Raw genomic sequence first — 13,250 nt, 5'->3', positions numbered from 1 at the left:
ATTTAGTGGGGTTTTCTGTCACATCAATAATTTTAAAAATTGTATTGAATTCTCGATTGTTTGAATACTGAAGTTCGCTTAGAGATACGAAGCCCAGAAAATTGAACGTAAAGTAATTATCCGGACCTACTTTTGAGTTGGATATTCATGCAATAACATTGATTTCAACTTTTTATTTATATCTTCTCAAGCATGAATATTTTCTTCGTATTGTCTTTTAATATTCAACTGCATAAATGGATACAGTTTAGGTTGTTTTAAAATTAATTATGTAAGTAATTATAAAGTACATCGAAGAAATTCCACAGCTTTAACTAAGCATTTTTGGAAGCTGAAATAGGCAGATGGATAACTTGAAGTTCAAAAGGGGGGGGGGAATCGAAATACTTAGCGCCCTTAAAAAATGGAAAAAAAAAATTAATTTCTACGTTTCTTTAAATCTAGATTTCTTTATTTCATGAATCGTGCAGGAAGTCGCCATATTGGTTAACTTAGACATGGTTTGTAAGTTCTTCTCAAAGAAAGATATCATGTGATCCAAAAAGCCTCATTGAAGAAAACCCGGGCAGCGCCGGGTATTATAGCTAGTCAGATATAATATTGAAGCAAACGGCCCACGGTCCGATTGAGTTTGACACCCCCCTGCTCTAAGACTTGAATTTGCGTTATTTCAGAGAATCCAAAATAGGGCAGAAAAGTTTAAAAACGTTTCTTTCGTCCTCACCGTTTGATTACTTCTCCCCTATTCGGAGAGGAGTAATCAAGGATCTTCTCATTGTAGACGGACGGAAATATGACAAAATAGAACTTATAACTTGATAATTTCACTAACTACCTCCCTGATTACATCACGAAGCAAACAAGTATCTAATAAAAAAAAAAAATGAACCAAATAGACGGGAAACGAACACCGTACCAAAAAAAGTAAGTTGATGCCCCGTTGAGCAAATTTACTTTATTTCTTTGAAGCGGACACATTGTATAATTAAGATTCTCACGCAGTATGTAAATATATATATATACACATATATTTTTTTTTTCACATGCGAGAACAAAGTAATTAGAATTCATTGCTGTGTGAAAATGAAAACACAGGAAAGAAAGAACAAAAACTGAGCCCCAGCAGCCTCATTACTTAAGGCGCAGACCCCGAAGACGTTTTTTTTATATACAGCATAATATGTTGTACCCTTTAGTCTTGAGCAAAATCACGTTGTTCATCAACTCAACATAAACTTCCGAACTGATGCCGACGTAAGAAAAACTAAAAACTTGTGAGGAAAGTTACTTCCACCGTAAAGTAATTGATGAGTCTGTCCAAATAAACAAGGCGAAATATGACGAAAACTGAAATAAGATATTGGGAAAACGACGAAAATGCACTTTTTTTTTAAAAAAATGCATTATTATTATTTCTTGGATAAACTAGGAAAAAAAAAATTTATTATTAATAATATATTTTGCAGGTATTTTCCCCAATGTCGGATACAAGGATTTTTTCGAAAGTCATTATGGGTATGAGTGAAAACCTATAATATAACGGCGGTTTCGTGAGATTCTAACATTTCCGCACACACACACACACTAGTTACTATATTCTTCACATGCCCGTTATGTTGTTACCAGACATGCCGCTTCAAAAGTGTTCTCGCTATATATGTGATGTTTTATTACCTTTGATCATGCCAACATCGATGAGAGATTTTCCTCTGGAAACCCATTTATGAATGAATTAAGTAGGTATCTGAAATAGTTTGTTTTTTGTGTAGAGTCCATAAAACGGGAACGATTAAGCGTTTCCTCTCGCGATATTTCCTGTTTTATCATTATGGTATTGCATCGAGTATATTTACGCGCCCAATACATCATCGCGTATTTCCATTGAATCAGTGGAATATTGATGAATAAACCGAGATATTGAGATGAGAAGTATTATATATATAATACAGGGTATACCAGGGTGATTGTAAGTTCCCTTACTATGAGTAGTTTTTTCCTCAAAATCTGCTTATCCGAGTACAGCCAAATTTTCCGGATATCTTAGTGAGACCATGAGAGAGATTTCTGAAAAATAAAAAAATTATTTCGAGTTTCGACCACCAGGTGAAAAAGTGGCGATTTTTTTTAACTGAAATTTCTTTTTTCCCCCATGAACTATATAGCGTATATATCAAGTTTCAATGAAATACGTCCTCCAGAACGGGTGCCACATGGGTCGAAGTAGTGTCAGTATACTGATGGGTGCTACACTAGCTTCAGCAGTATACTGACGGGTGCTACATTAGCTTGAGCAGTATACTGATTGGTGCTACATTGGCCTGAGCAGCGCGAGTATACTGATGGGGTCCAACCCACTCGGGTAAAACGCTTATATCCCGGGAGGGACAGCCTGGGTCGAGTCTGGTATGACGGAGTATACTGATGGGGTCCAACCCACTCGGGTAAAACGCTTATATCCCGGGAGGGACAGCCTGGGTCGCGTCTGGTCTGACGGAGTATACTGATGGGTGCTGTGCTACATTGACCTGAGCAGTGTCTGTATACTCACGGGTGCTACATTGGCTTGAGCAGTGCCAGTATACTGACGGGTGCTACATTGCCCTGAGCAGTGCCACTATACTGATGGATGCTACATTGGCTTGAGCAGTGTCAGTATACTCACGGGTGCTACATTGGCCTGAGCGGTGTCAGTATTCTGACGGGTGCTATATTAACCTGAGCAGTGTCGGTATATCGAAACTACTCAGACCTATATAGCGCACGTTCTGGTGAACGTATACCATTGAAACTTGGTATATAAGCTATATGGACTATGAAAAATGTAAAATGCAATAAAAAGGCGCTACTTTCTCACCTGGTGGTCGAAAAGTGAACTTTTTAAAAAAAAATCTCTCCCTCCATGGTATCATTAAGACGTTCTAAAAATTTGGCTGTATTTGGATAAGCACTTTTTGAGAAAAAATCACTCAGAGTACGGAAACTTTAATTATAACCACCCTGTATATTCAGATATCTACCAGTGTAAGCAGGGCTCATTTTTCACTACAACTAATCATATTGCTTCTTTTACCATTGAAATCATTTTAACATTTTAAAAAAAAACGTAAAAATCGGAGGAAAAAAATTTGCATACGCATATATATATCTTCATAATCATTAATACTAACCGCTGCACTCGAGGCACATATTTGATGTATTAATTAATAAACTTCCCTCACAAACATAATGAACTAAAGTTTCGCTGGAATTAATGAAAGCACCAAACGCTAAATTGAAAAATGATCTCCAACGGGATAATAAATAATATATAATATACACGTATTGTCCCGGAAAAATATCATAAATAGACGTCTGTGTAAGTGGGGGGGGGGGGAATAATGAAGCATATGGTGCTTCTGGTGCTCTTTCAATGGAACAATAAGCAATTATCTTCTAGGGAAGAGTCTTCACTGAAAACCCTCGGAGAAAAAAATAATAATCCTGGAAAAAATCGGATTTTTCCAGATTCCCGGGGGGTTGAAATCTGTGAGAGAATATTTCCCCGCGGGGGCCACCGTTTTTTTTTTCCCCGTTTTCCTTTTTTTGCTGAAAATACGACAAAAAAGGTGAAACCTTGCTGTCGTCTCTGGATTTTTTTTTTGCCCGAAGATGGAACCGCACCCTTTTTTGACAGCTTTTGGCTTCCGACGCACTTTTTTTTTTTTTTGCCAAACTGGAACACACACAAACTTTAAACTCTATTTTTTTGTGAAAAGAGGAAAAAGAAAATGAAGTTTTTTTTTTCCGTGGAAATCTGAGGAGATTAAAAATAAGGAAGAAAACCAATTTACCATTTTTGTGGAGGGAGAAATCGAGATTTTTTCCCCATTTTATTTTATATTTTCCTGTGGTTTTGATACTCTGTGTGGTGGTGCGGTTTGAAAACGAGAAACTTCTTTTTTTTTGGACCCCGTGTACATGTGACATTCGTAGCTGTTGCCAACGAGAGTTTTCTAAGAATACTATCAACTCTCTGTTTACGTACAAATCCGGCTTACGAACAACAACAACAAAAATTGATTCGGTTTATACGAGTCTGTCTTGATTTACGGACGTGCAAGCCGGAAAAAAATTGGACTAAATCTGAAGAAACAATAGAGAAATTGAGAACTCTGAAGCTCAATGAGGATTGGTTTTAAAAGTTATTACAGTAGAACCCCGGTCTTTTGCGGACACCCGCGCGACAAAAAATTCGACCGCAAAAAAATGTGGTGACCGCGTCAGAGGGGGGGGGGGAATTCCTGTTGAAACTGTAATAATAATAATAATTAATATACGGTACTAACAACATCTGAAATGGTTACTTGTTTCCAAATGAATGAAATTCTGACAATATAAGAGGCATTTAAATCATGAAAGTACATAATTTTTGCACAGATAACAAAATTGAAACTACAAAATAAATATTATACAAAGTTTATGCACTGAAGTGACATCTTTTGGAAAAACTGATCAATCGATGTTAGGTTGGTTTTGCTGAGTATTCCAACCTCTATTCTAACATTGTCCGCATTCGTCCCACGGGCAAGCTGTTGGCCACCCGTGGTGCATATCATTGGCTGAAAATCCCTCGTTTTTGTTTTTTTTTTTTCAATTTTTTACTCAATCTTCGCACACTTCATCATTAGCATCAGCATATTCACCGCACAATTTCTTAAATGCAATTTCGTGTCGCACACAAAAACGATTCAACAGACCATTTCAAGCTTTGAAGTCGAGTTCTTCTGCAGCATCTAGAGCTTCTTTTTGTCGAAACGAACCAATCGCACACAACTGCTCTATAACAAGCTCTTCTCTGTCTTCGGAAATTTATTTTTCCTCGCTTGCTTTCCGTTTTTCAGCCATTTTTCCTGCCAATATTCCTTTTCCTTCAAATTGAATCATATCTACGTCCTCCCGACATTGTATTCATTTGCAGGAACATGAACTCCCATTTAAGTTTTTCGTTGCATACGACTTTCACTGTATTCGATGACCTCAATTTTTCTCTTCGGAATCTCTTCTCTTAGTGATAGAAAGAGAATATTTATACTTGTAAAAGCCATATTAAACAACGTGAAATCATACGTGAATACGAGCACGACCAGCAAACTGACATCAGACTTGCCAAATGTTACCGAAAACTCCAAGCTAAAATCTCACTGAAAAGTAGCTAAAAAAAGATGAAACATTACAACTTGTGCTGCCAGCTAGTGAGCATAATTTCAACCAAAATCGCAACGATTGGTGTTCGCATAGGGGTTTTAGTTTAATAGAACGAACGATGAAAGCGGAGTCTGTGACCGTATCTGGGCGTGACCGTTAAGCAGGGGTTCGAAATACATTATTTAAATAGGCTTTTTGCAGGGATATTTTTATTTGGCCGTAAAACAGGGGTTTTACTGTATCTCCAAATGCGCCTCCTTTTTTTCAAGCTCATGTATCAACATGTCATTTAAAACTTCGCGAGAAAAGGTTTGCATCAAATAAATTTTTCAGAGATGTTTTGCAATGCACGATACAATCAGGATTAACATAAAAGACTAATGAAATAATTATGAAATAGAGACATACCTAATATATGTATCAAAGAAAGTAAGATATTAAACACACTCTAATTTACACTAATTAACCATGTATATTTACATCTGGATGCTGTAATTGGAAAACAGAGGGTATCTTCGAGGGAGGGAGGGTTGTCTGAATAGATCTTTCTTCACTCCTGAGAGTCTTGTGATCATTGAATGATGGCTGGGAATTCTTCTCGTTTTGGGATCTGAAGCTTACGGCTTAAGCGAGGGGGGAAGCCCACCCGGGCGGCAGCTTAGGCTTTAGTTAGACACCAAAATTTTAAAAAATTTCTAATAGTAAAAAAATACTCAAAAATGTCGTATCGGTTTTGAGCCACACTTTGCGACGAAAGATGTTGATAAAACTTGTGGGAAAAAACAGGGCCTGGGACCGTAATACCTGAAGCAAGAATACTCTGTCACAAAAGGCAAGTGAGCATTTTGATGCCTCCAGTCGCAATAATTTTTCTGGAACGATAAACTAAATGCAATGGGAAAATTCGGCTTTTGATTTATTTGGAGCACGACTTTGAAATAAATTTCTTAAAAAAAGTTGCTTCGTTATCCTTCTTTACGGGATAAGTGTAAAAAATAACTATGTATGTTCCCCACTAGGGTAGGTCTAACCTTAGAGGGAGTATAGGAGGCAGAGGATTCTGTATCTCCTCTACGGGTCTAACAGGGCTTCAGCAGCCTGGGACTATTCTTGGCGTGTTTTTTTTTTTTCACGTTGTAAATTAGAGGGACCCGCGAAAGGCTCCAGCTTAGGTGGCTCTGCTGCAGGTTGTGAGCGCTATCAGTATCATAGCCCTCACAACCTCATAGCCTTTATCAGCAAGAGCTGCAATATGGATCAAGTTACCTGGCGTAATCAAGAGTGGTAAAATTGGATAATTAAAATTTTGCATATTAATTAAGAACGATGGTTTTTTTAAGCGGGGTCATGACACTTTATTCGGTAAGCAATGGTGTGTGTGGTGTATTGCTCTGTACTAAAAAAACATAATAATTTTCAAATCATGCTAAATCCCTGTCATTCACCCGCCAGGGTCGTCTTTAGGGGCGTCAAAGTCACTAGACTTTGCATACGGGCGACAGGTACGCTTGAGCAGACTCTGCATGGGACTTCAGATAGATGTGTCGTTTCCGGAGTTTCAGCTTGTTCTAGTCTAAAAATTTAAAGTGGGATTCTGTGGTCTCTCGGGGCACTCCGAGACGAAATGAAAATTGTTTCCCCCTCTTTTTCGCAGATGCTACTATCTTGAATCTTGCTAGATAGGCTCGTGTTCTGTGAAAAAGATGGGGATGTTTCTGGGCCATGGCAGGTGGTGTACATTGACTTTGGGTAGAATTTTGTGTATCTTACGCCCTGTGCTTTCGGTGTCCAATCTTTCTTTTTCTTTTTTTTTTTGCCAGTTATGTAATGTTTCTCGCATCCACTTGCTCCTGTATTTTGATCGAAGGATTAGTAGGAGATGGGGTGGGGGGTTTCCTTCCTTGGTGGCCAGTTTTGCGAGGAAGTCAGCTCGCTCATTTCCTGGATCTTTGTTATGTGTGCTTTGTTAAATCCAGAACTGTTGAATTTTGCTGTTTTGAATAGGTAGCTCACGGACTTCACGGACCATTGGATTTGCTGTGAGTGGATCTTTGAGCGCTTTTAGGGATGACAGGCTGTCTGTTTTTATTATGGTATTATCAGGCAATGTCTTTGTCCCTTCTACAGCTTCCTTAATGGTCAGTATTTCGGCTTTGAATACTGTATTCCGATCGTGGAGTTTGGCGATCCAGTAGTCTCTTTCTTTGTTGTCGCTGAATATGCTGTTAGCTGCACCCACTCCCTCTGTTGTTTTGGATCCATCCGTGTACAGTGGAACTTCGGTAAACGAGCAATTCACATAGCGAGCAAAAATTTGAAACAAATTTTGACTCAGTTAACGAGCGTTGATTCGCATTATGAGCAAAAAATTTTGCTTAGTTTGTGCTTAATTTTGCATTGCATTATTTGTGCTAGAACTGTCTTCAACAATAATTTTTTTATGATAATATTGATAAGAGTACCAAAAATAATAATAATGCTTCAATTATGGTAATGGTACCCTTATCATCAATGGTATCCTTTATGCTACTTTTATCGACAGTGCGTCATTTACAGTACTGTTATCAACAATCATGGCATACGGTACTGTGAAAAAATTCATATTTTACAGGCATTTCCACATATCAGTAAGGATAATATTTTCGATGTCCCATACATATTATAGTTTTCGACAAAGCTTCCTTGAACTGAACTGATCGACAATATTTTCAATATAATATTGCTTCCATTAATAATAGCCCGATAGTATTCTGTCTTACCTACCATAAAATTCTACCATTTTAAACTAGTTTATTTATTTTGACGTTATCACAACTGAATTGGTGGGTTTTTGCTTCTCCCCACGCACGTGTTATGGGATTTTGGGTAATATTCTTCCTTACACTCTCCGGTAAGGTGCCTCACTCGGAAAATTAACACACGTGCGAGTGTGAACATTTACGATACGAAACTAGGTGTAGTATTTCAGCCATGCGTATGTCGCTTGAAGTTTTCATTAAATTATTTTTAAATTCTGGAGAAAACTGTGGGTTGATTGCATTATTGAACGTGGCTTTGAGGGGCTAGCTCATGAACAGGAGCCACTACTTGTAAGAGAGATTATGTGCTTAGGGAAGACCATGGACTTGAGTTGCATGAGGATGGCATTCAAGAACTATTCGTGAAAAATGTCTGGAAGTTGACGGTAGATGAAGTTATGGATCTCTTTTACCCGCACCAGCAAGAGTTTATGAACGGTATCTCGTCTGAGGAAGAGAGAAGTAAGGAGAAGTCCCTCTCACATAAAATGAGATTACAGAGATGTGGAGAGTGTGGGAATCTGTACAAAACTATGTAGAAAAGAACCACCCAAATAAACTGTAGCAGTGTGCGAGCAACGAACACTGGAAGTTCCCAGAAATCCTAAAAAGGAGGCAAAAGCAAGTGTCACTAGATTTTTATTTATTTTCTTTTATTTTTTGAAATTCACGCAAAAACAATAAGTTTGCAAACAACGAGTCTGTAAATCGTCCTAAACGATAGTCCTCCTCTCTCTCGTTGTTTAGAGTAAGTTAATTTGTAAGCATTATCGTATTTTATGTTTAATTATGGCTATTATGTTTATTATTTTCTATATTATGCTTATTTTATTGTATTGCGTATTATTATTGTGTTTAATTATATTGATTGAAAATGTCGTTTTTATTAATCATTATATTTGTATTGGTGCGATATCGTCTGCCGTGTGATCTGTCCATCCCGTGATAAATTTGTAAGAATCTGTCCTTCCGGTTGGAAATTCTTCAAGTCGTAGATTAGCGGTTTTTAACCTCGTAAGTGAGCTGAAGATCTGTCCGCACATAACTTGGAATACGTTATTTGGGGTAGTGTTGTATGCCCCCGTGACATACAGCAAAAATTGTCGCTGTATAGATTGAAGCTTCTGACATATGTTGACTGTAGGCTTTCTACATTACCCCCATATCCTGGAGCAGAACTAATAGGCTGGGATCTTTTGTGGGCCCCCGTGAGACTTTTCACGGGACCTATACTTAAATTATAGCGAGAAAAGGCGAAAAAAAAAAAAGATGAAAACTGTCCCGCGCCCCAGGGCTAGAGCCCTTGTGGGAGCCATGGCTCTCTGTACCATACTGAGGCTCCGGAGGCAAATAACTTGTAGTTATTTGCCTATTTTGTTATAAACATCACAGTTTTTTACAATATATCTTCGCGCATGGATGTCTACAAACACCAACAAATTCCCTGAACAGATCTCTTGGGAATACGTGAGGAACACGTTATAAAAAAAGCTAATCTAAAATCTAAAACAGTTTATTTTCATTGAGGAAATGATCTTTTTTAGCTGTGCATGTAATATTTAGTTCGAATTTCCGTCGACAGAGGGTAATTCTACCGGAGTAATTGGACCTGAACATTTCTTCAATCTCCTTTGCGTTTGAAACGTTCGTAAAGCTGCAGTAAAGGAAAGTTCAGAAATGGACTGTTAACACACATCCTGCATTTTATAGAACTCATATTGAACTCAATTCATATTTCTAGTGATTTTCTGTCATTCAACGTCCTCTATCCCCAAAAATTTAAACTATCTTTTTTTTTTTGACACCGAAAAAAAAAATTCCTCCGTGAGAGAATAACTTCTTCGCAAACTCCATTTAAATTTTCCCATTCTTTCAAAAATTTTTAAACTATTTGCGAATATTTATGGGACACCCTTTAAGTGTCTCCCAAAGTGGGTGTCGCGACGGGATGGAACTATTAAATAAGTTAAAAATACAGTCAAATCCCGTTTTAACGAATACCGATATAGCGAAAATCTCTTTTTAACGAATACCGATATAGCGAAAATCTCTTTTTAACGAACACTTATCTGATTCCCCCAGATAAGTTCACATAGGAACAACGCAAAAACCATGGAATTCCTTTGCAACGAAATTTCGTTGTAACGAAAGGATTTCTCCGGTCTCTTGGAGTTTGTTATAACGGGATTCGACTGTACTTATATTCTGCGATAGACCTTGCATGCAATGTCGTAAAACTCGCGTAAAATCTCTCCCCGAATACCGAAATGTTCTGATTTCGGTCACGGTTGTAGACCAGCCACCAATAAATAGACCCCCCATATCCACAGAATTAAATAAAATTGTCTTTTCCAACGACAAGAAGTTCCAGTGCGAACACAAAATTGACATTTACACGTGAGAAACATTCGCAGGAATGCCTCCGGAAAAGTCTATTTGTAATTTTTCCTGTTTCTCGAATACAAATTCCATCAAGCAAGAGAAAATTCTAGAAACTCCACCAGAAAAGAAGCAAAATGGGGGGAAAAAAAAAGTTCAATATCTCAGTTACCTCAACGTTACACAAGTAAGTAAAATACGCAAATATCCTCAACTTTTTAAGAATTTTCCCTGAAATCACCTCAAAAACGAGAGAGAGAGAGAAAAGCGGGATATTATGAAAAACAGCATATGGGAAAAGTCCAAAACACATATTATTTCCTAAAAAAAAAAATTAAAATAAATATATTCGTTTTTTTTTTTTCATTTCTGTGTAAAAGCACGTCACTGTAAGATGAGCTTTTTCTCTCCCGTCCCGGATTTCTAAGAGGAAAAAAAAAAGACGGAATTTCTCCGTCCCGTTTTTTTTCCTTTTTTTTTTGTTATTTATTCCATTCGGTCCCTTTTACGCTTTTATTTATTTACTTTTTTTTGTGGAAAAAAACCCAGGAAAATTTCCCGAGCCAAGCAACAGTTGGTGCAAAGAGATGAAATAAGGTCGAAGTAAAACGGGAGAAGAAGGAAAATGAAAAAAAAAGGAAATGTCAGATGTTCCTATTACGTGAAAATAAAATACTATAAAAGACTGGAAAAAAATATAAATAAAAAACATGAAAAAAAAAAAGAGGAAAAACTAGGTAATATGTTTTTCAGGAAATGGTGAGTCGTTTTTTCCTTCTTTCCCGGAAAAGGATACTTTTTCTTTTTTTTTTCCTAGTTCGTTGAATAGAAATTTCGTGTAAGGAGTCCAAAAAAGCTTGTAATGTAAATTTGATGAAAATTTTTTTTCTTCTTCTAAAATTTACTCAAAATGAAATACTGTATTCGATCATGTGTTAGAGGAGTTCATATTATTCAGATTATACGTTAGAGTGAGTATCAAGCAAGAAAATTTGAATCCCCCCCCCCCCCCCCGTATAGAATATTCTTTTCCGAGAAATTTCCGGAGTTACAAAAATTCAAAAAAGCATTTTAAATGAATGAAAATTGAATAAAATTAGATTTTAAGATATTTTTCTATTTTAATTTTTTTAAGAAGAATTTCCAATTTGTTTCTTCTTGGAGGGGGGGGGGCGTCGGGAGCCTCTCCCCCCCTTCTAAGTATGCTTCTGATGATGGTCAACGTACAGGGTGTCCCATAAATCCGTGGATAATTTAAAACGTTATTGAAATTGAAGGTGAATCGGTATAGATGTGGATTGCGAGAAAATTTATTTTCACGAAGGAGGGATTTGTTTTTGTTACAGAGCAAGAAAACAAATAAATAGTTCAGATTACGTCGATAGAGGACTCTGTACGTTATGCAATCAGGAGTGACTAGACTTGAACCTCTTTTCAATCTCTTCTGTGGCCGAAACGTTTGTAAAGCTTCTGCCAGCGATTCGTAGCGTATTTACAAAATCTTTACCAGTTATCTTTATCCAAAAGTATTATCCTTAGTTCTTTATCCAAAAATGTCAATATCGCAATCAAAACCTCATGTAAGCGACAGCAACAAGAATATGCAGAAATCAGCTGTCAACCATACATTCTGAATTTTATAGGACTGCAATGTGCACGTTTTATGTGAATTGTTGTCGTGCAGCGCTCTTCATCGACGAAAATCTGAACTAATATTTATTCCCATACCAAAAAGATTTTGTGTAAAATTTTGTCCAAAAAAACTTATAATTCAAATTTGATGACATTTTTTTCCCCCTAAAATTTACTCAAAAATGAAATACTGCATTCGATCATGTTAGAGACGTCTAGGAGTGGGGCCCCACCCCAGTCTGCTTCCGACGTTGGCCAATGTACAGGGTGTCCCATAAATTCATAATTTATTTAAAAAAATTATTAAAATTGGAGGAATTGGCATATTTGAATGCGGTTTTTGCGGAAAAGCTATTCTCATGAGGGAGGGGTTGTTTTCGTTCCAGAGAAAAAATAGTTCCATTTTTTTTTTTTTGATAAGAGGACGCTGTACGTTATTCAATCAGGATTGATTGGCCTTCTGTTCAATCTCTACTGCTTCCGGAACGTTCGTAAAGCTTCAGCCGGGAATCACGGCTGAAGTAGAACAACTTCACCAACAGTGCTTTATCCACCAATGCCAACATCACAATGAAAATGTAAGCACCAGTAAGAGAATAATTCAGAAATGCGCTGAAAATGGAGTGCCCTGCATTTTATAGGACTCCGATTTGCATATTTCCAGTGATTAACTTCCGTCCAGCGCCTTCTGTCAAAAAAAACATTGAAATACCGTTTTTGTTTTCTCTTCCTCTCCAAAAAAATATTCCTCCGTGAGAATAACTTTTTTGCAAACCGTATTCAAATTATATAAATTCTTTCAATATTTATGAATTTTTTTAATTATTTAAGAATGTATGGGACACCCTGTATTAATTTATTCTACAACAAAAATTTAAATTTTTTTTTAGTGTCTTTATAAGAGGTTAAAAAATTTGTAACGGGAAATTTAAAAAAAAACTAGCTAAGAAATGCATATTTTCCAAATCAGCTTTCAGATGGAAAGTCTCAATGGAATATTATTCCGAAATAAATTTTTTTTCTTTCTTTTGGGAAAAAAATTAGACATAAAATTTAGAAATTTTTTAATTCATTTTTTTTTAATTCATAAGAGTTACCGGTGTTTGCCCTTAAATATTCGCCCTAAGTTTCTATTGCACCCTTTGGGATAAGGAAAGAAAAATTAAACTATACTCGATATTTTTTCTCAAAAATGTTTGATTTTTTATCAAAGAAATTTTACTTTTTTTTAAATGTTCTTCTGTAATAATTTTTTTT

Source organism: Pholcus phalangioides, unplaced genomic scaffold (genome assembly GCF_987345545.1).
Source record: "Pholcus phalangioides strain wild (caught in Gottingen) unplaced genomic scaffold, Ppha-v1.0 ptg000012l_1, whole genome shotgun sequence".
Lineage (NCBI taxonomy): Eukaryota > Metazoa > Arthropoda > Arachnida > Araneae > Pholcidae > Pholcus > Pholcus phalangioides.
The sequence above is the reverse complement of the archived record's forward strand: the minus strand, read 5'-3'. Positions refer to the sequence as shown.